This window comes from Sceloporus occidentalis, unplaced genomic scaffold (genome assembly GCF_023333645.1).
Source record: "Sceloporus occidentalis isolate IW3139 unplaced genomic scaffold, rSceOcc1.0.p SCAF_6, whole genome shotgun sequence".
NCBI lineage: Eukaryota > Metazoa > Chordata > Lepidosauria > Squamata > Phrynosomatidae > Sceloporus > Sceloporus occidentalis.
The window spans coordinates 54592995-54598994 of NW_028316986.1; the positions used below are offsets into that span (position 1 = coordinate 54592995).

Consider the following 6000-nt stretch of genomic DNA (forward strand, 5'->3'; position numbering starts at 1 on the left):
TGTATGGAGAAAACATTGTACACAGGGCAGGCTTAGACTCAGAGGCAGGAGGAGTGAAAATGGGAGGAAGGAGCATTAACAATCCAAGATATGCAGATGACACAATATTACTATCAGAAACCAACAAAGACATGGAACAATCACTGAAAAAAAGCTTAAGGGGGAAACTGTCACAGTAGGATAAATGCTGGACATTAAGGCCCGTTACAGACCGCCCAAAAGGGGCAGTCTCAGGCCGCTGCCGGTTGCAGCGAGGAGGAGCCGCAGCAACCAAACCGCGCGACTCCTCCACGCCGCAAAAAAGGAGCGCGAAAATCGCACTCCTTCCAGCAACCCGGAAGCGACGTCGCAAGTGCCAAAGCGCGCACTCGCGACGTCTCTTCCGGGTTGGGACGTGCGGACGCAGAGCGTCTGCTACGTCAAGATGGCGCTGCCCATCTGTATAGGGCGCCGCCATCTTGACGTATCGGTTACGCACGAGGGGCAAGCGCCGCCCCTCGTGCGTAATCGTGGCGCAAGGACGGCGCCTCTTAGGCCCATCTGTAACGCGCCATTGAAAACAAAAATAATGACCACAGAAGATCTACAAGAGGGTCTCAAAAAATTCATCCTAAATAACGAGATAATTGAAATAGTCAAGGAATTTTCCTATCTTGGATCAAATATTGATCAAAACACAAAGTACAGCCAATAAATTTGACGAAGAATAGGAATGGAAAGGGCAGCTATGAAGGACCTGGACAGAATCCTAAAGTGTAAAGATATAACTCTGAACATCAAAGTGAGGATTGTTCAAGCCATTGTATTCTGCATACCATGTACAGATGTGAGAGCTGGACAGTGAATATCAACTCATTTTTTTTCTTTAAAAAAATAAAAAATAAAAAGAATATCAACCCACTTGAGATGTGATGCTGGAGAAGAGTGCTGAGAATACCACTGGCAGTCAAGAAGACAAATAGATTCTAGAATAGATTAAGCCCTAGCTCTCCCTGGAAGCCAGGATGAATAAACTGAGGTTGTCCTACTTTGGCCAAATCATGAGAAGGCATGAATCGCTGGAAAAGACACTGATGCTAGGAAAGGTAGAGGGCAGTAGAAGGAGAAGAGGACCACATACTAGATGGCTGGACTCAATCAGAGAGGCCATAAGCATGGGACTGTAGCACCTGTGCAGAGCAGTGGAGCATAGAGGGGCTGGGAGATATCTCGTCTGCAAGGTCACTACCTTACTCTGGTTCCTGCTTCCAAGAGGGGACAGCGCACTTGGTTTCAAGCAATAAAGTTAGGTAAGAGTTAGGAGGCCTACTCAAGGGCAGTTAACAACATCAGTGGTTATATAAATCATCTATTTAAAAAAAAATCAGTTGCACAAAGATTGTGCCAGCATTAGAACAGCCACACTTTTCTAAACTTCCCCACGTTCTATATTCCACTCAAAATAATTTTTTCAATACTAATCTAATAAGAGCTATACAGCCAGTATGCAAACATCCACCTTTCCTGGCAAGTAAAAGCAGAATATCACAAATGTGAAATTGTAGCAGAAACACTTAGATATCACATCCACAATCTATTAAACATAGAAAGCACTCCCATCATCAGGTTACAGCATTGTTCCAAAGTGGGAACATCTTTTGTTTGCTCCCTGAAATAAAAGAACCGAGGCTATTTCAGTTCATTTGTTCAAGTTCAGCCATTACTAAATCTGCATAATATTGTTCCATTTAACCCATCTTTTACAATTATTTACTCAGTTACTGCTTCATTCCAAAGTCCTTCTGTTGATAATGACAAATTTATTTCCCCAGTTAAAAAAACAACAACACCCTATGGTCCAAAACACACTGCAGAAATAATCCAGTTTGAGACTGCTTTAACTGACCTGGTTCAGTGTTAGGGAATCCAGGGAATTATAATTTATTGTGGCACCAAAGCTCTCTTAACAGAGAAGGCTAAATAGCATTGAGCCAGGGCAGGTGAAGCGGTCTCAAACTGGATTATTTCTGCGGTGTGTTTTGGACCTCTTGAAAGTAGGAAAAGATCTGAAGAAGAAACTTATAAGCAACGTAAGGACCAGACAGTACTAGAAGATGCTGCTGGGTGAGAAACTGAGACTTTGGTCACTGTCTATGTATACTACCCAGTCGTGACAACAGAAGTACAGTGGTTAGCGTCAGACTAAGGAGATTGGAGGAGACCCAACTTATATTAACTCTTCCAGGGAGCAGAGTAATTAACCTCAGGCAAGGTCTCTCAAGTAAAAGAGTTAGGCCCTTTCAAGGATGGTAGATGTAAGGTGAAGTTGAAGGCTTCCATGGCTGGCATCCATAGTTTTTTGTGGGTTTTTTGGGCAATGTGGCCATGTTCTAGAAGAGTTTATTCCTGACATTTCACCAGCACCTGTGGCTGGCATCTTCAGAAAAATTATCTGCAGATGCCAGCCACAGATGCTGGCGAAACATCAGGAATAAACTCTTCTAGAGTATGTCCACATAGCCCAAAAAGCCCACAAAAAACTGTGGTAGATGTAAATTGCAATCAAGTCAGCTTCAATTTATGGTGACTCTAGGGATGAGAGACCTCTAACAGCTTTTCCAAATTGCAGAAATAAAGCAGTTTCACACCACTTTAACTGTCATGACTCCATCCTATGCGCCAGTGTGGCGGAGTGGTTTGAGAGTTGGACTACAACTCTGGAGGCCAGGGTTCGATTCCCAGCTCAGTCACAAAACCCACTGGGGGATCTGAGCAAGTCACACGCTCTCAGCCTCAGGGAAGGCAAGGGCCAAGCCTCCTCTGAACATGCCTTGCCAAGAAACCCCCGTGAGAGGTTTGCCTTAGGGTTGCCGTAGTCAGAACTGACCTGAAGACACACAAGACACACAACTTCCCTGGAGGTGCCATGGGATGGGAACCCAGCCCATCTCAATCTCTAGGACTAGATCATTGCTCCCAACCCTCAATATTCTTCCCAACCCCCACAGAAACCTCCACTCCATTCCCTCACAGTCCCTCGCCAAGGATGGAGAGGAGAAGGAGGACTGAAAGGCAGCAGATCCTTTGACCCTTTGACCACAGGAACCAAGGCTAGCTCCCCAGGCCCAGGGCAACCAGATGTCCTAACCACAAAGAAGGGCATGGCAAATGGAGGGCATTCCTAAAAACTTGGAGGACCATTGCCAAACAAAAGCTACAAACACTCATGTAAATATAGATTCATAGAGTTGGAAGAGACTGCAAGGGCCATCCAGCCCAACCCCATTCTTCCATGCAGGAACTCACAATCAAAGCACCCCAACAGATGGCCAGCCAGCCTCTCTTTCAAGACTTTCAAAGAAGGAGACTCCGCCAACGCTGCTTAAAGCAGAGCCCTCCTGGAGAGAAGGCTGGAATGGAGGAGACGCCCTGGAAGGCAAGGAGGGCCACCTTTAATATGAATGTGGAACCATGCTGCTTTAGTCCTGCTCAAAATGGCGGGCCGTGCTCTGAGGGGAGGGCGGTGCCCCCTGCTGCCGCTGCCGCTGCTGCCCTTACCTCCTCGGGGTCGAGGTGCTCTGCCTCTGAGGGGCCACGGCCAAAAAGGAGGATGAGTTCCAGCAGCGAGGCGGAAGCGGGGCTGAGCCTGCGCCGTTCCTGAGGCGAAGGGCCTTTCAGGCGCCCAGATCCTCCGGAAAGAGCGGCTCCCGCTCGCCTCAAACTTTGCCCCGTCGCCGCCGCCGCCGCTGCTCCTCCTCCTCCTCTTCCTCTTCCTCAGCCCAGACCCGCGCGCGCTCGGCTCAGGCCGCCATCTTGCCCCGGGGCATGCCGGGTAATCCAGCGGAATCCCCACGTAGGTGCGTCATTGCGTCACCGCCCCCAAGAGGGAGCTGGAGGGGACGCTGAGAGGAAGAAGCCGTTGGGAGGGAGGGAGGGAGGGAGGGACTGGCGTCGGGAGGGTTGCCATGGCAACGGCGGGGGCGGTGCTGCTAGGCAACCTGAGGAAATAAACGTTTGTTTTTCAAACGGAGGGGGACCCCAGGGTGACTCCGCGGGGGCTGAGCAGAGACAAGCCCCGAGTCGAGATGATATCCTCTTTTAAGCCTATGGTTGTTTAAACTCAGGGGGACCAGACTCTTGGTCCTCCTTCTCCAGGACATGTCCTCCATTACACCCTTTTGTCCAGGAGGGATTTTAAAATATCCTCCATTTTGAGCAGGACTAAGAAGCATGGACTTACTTTTCATGTGCAGGGTGACCAGATTTGATCCTCCTTTTTGAGAGCATGTCCTCTGTTCCAGCCTTCTTCTATCCAGGAGGAATTTCAAAATGGTCTTCACTTTGAGAAGGACTAAGAAACGCGGGTTTACATTTCTATTCATATTCACAGCTTATTTCTTAATGTCCTCCATTTTTCCCAAATGCCCTACATTTTGCAGTGCCTTGTCCTCCTTTGCAGTGAGGAGGACATTGGTTACCCAGTTTACCCAGCAACATCTTGGACTGCCTGAAGGAAGAGGCCCCTCCCTCCTCAACTGTCCTCTCGGCCTCAGAGGGAGCCATCAGGCAGACCCAGCAACATCTTGGACTGCCTGAAGGAAGAGGCCCCTCCCTCCTCAACTGTCATCTCGGCCTCAGAGGGAGCCATCAGGCAGACCCAGCAACATCAAGGTCTGCCTGAAGGAAGAGGCCCCTCCCTCCTCAACTGTCCTCTCGGCCTCAGAGGGAGCCATCAGGCAGACCCAGCAACATCAAGGTCTGCCTGAAGGAAGAGGCCCCTCCCTCCTCAACTGTCACCTCGGCCTCAGAGGGAGCCATCAGGCAGACCAGCAACATCTTGGACTGCCTGAAGGAAGAGGCCCCTCCCTCCTCAACTGTCATCTCGGCCTCAGAGGGAGCCATCAGGCAGACCCAGCAACATCAGGGACTGCCTGAAGGAAGAGGCCCCTCCCTCCTCAACTGTCATCTCGGCCTCAGAGGGAGCCATCAGGCAGACCCAGCAACATCAAGGTCTGCCTGAAGGAAGAGGCCCCTCCCTCCTCAACTGTCCTCTCGGCCTCAGAGGGAGCCATCAGGCAGACCCAGCAACATCTTGGACTGCCTGAAGGAAGAGGCCCCTCCCTCCTCAACTGTCATCTCGGCCTCAGAGGGAGCCATCAGGCAGACCCAGCAACATCTTGGACTGCCTGAAGGAAGAGGCCCCTCCCTCCTCAACTGTCATCTTGGCCTCAGAGGGAGCCATCAGGCAGACCCAGCAACATCTTGGACTGCCTGAAGGAAGAGGCCCCTCCCTCCTCAACTGTCATCTCGGCCTCAGAGGGAGCCATCAGGCAGACCCAGCAACATCAAGGTCTGCCTGAAGGAAGAGGCCCCTCCCTCCTCAACTGTCCTCTCGGCCTCAGAGGGAGCCATCAGGCAGACCCAGCAACATCTTGGACTGCCTGAAGGAAGAGGCCCCTCCCTCCTCAACTGTCATCTTGGCCTCAGAGGGAGCCATCAGGCAGACCCAGCAACATCTTGGACTGCCTGAAGGAAGAGGCCCCTCCCTCCTCAACTGTCATCTCGGCCTCAGAGGGAGCCATCAGGCAGACCCAGCAACATCTTGGACTGCCTGAAGGAAGAGGCCCCTCCCTCCTCAACTGTCATCTTGGCCTCAGAGGGAGCCATCAGGCAGACCCAGCAACATCTTGGACTGCCTGAAGGAAGAGGCCCCTCCCTCCTCAACTGTCATCTCGGCCTCAGAGGGAGCCATCAGGCAGACCAGCAACATCTTGGACTGCCTGAAGGAAGAGGCCCCTCCCTCCTCAACTGCCATCTCGGCCTCAGAGGGAGCCATCAGGCAGACCCAGCAACATCGGGGACTGCCTGAAGGAAGAGGCCCCTCCCTCCTCAACTGCCATCTCGGCCTCAGAGGGAGCCATCAGGCAGACCAGCAACATCGGGGACTGCCTGAAGGAAGAGGCCCCTCCCTCCTCAACTGTCATCTTGGCCTCAGAGGGAGCCATCAGGCAGACCCAGCAA

At 51.4% G+C, this 6000-nt stretch overlaps 1 protein-coding gene across 4 annotated transcripts in view; it reads right to left on the minus strand.

The window, feature by feature from the left end:
• TJAP1 (tight junction associated protein 1) overlaps positions 1 to 3797 on the minus strand; it is a 78274-nt gene extending 74477 nt beyond the window's left edge. For all 4 annotated transcript variants that reach the window (XM_089529691.1, XM_089529690.1, XM_089529687.1 and 1 more), the window contains exon 1: positions 3538 to 3797. The gene's annotated coding sequence lies outside the window, so the exon portion shown is untranslated. The remainder of the gene's footprint in view (positions 1 to 3537) is intronic.
• Between the last annotated feature and the right edge of the window lie 2203 nt (positions 3798 to 6000).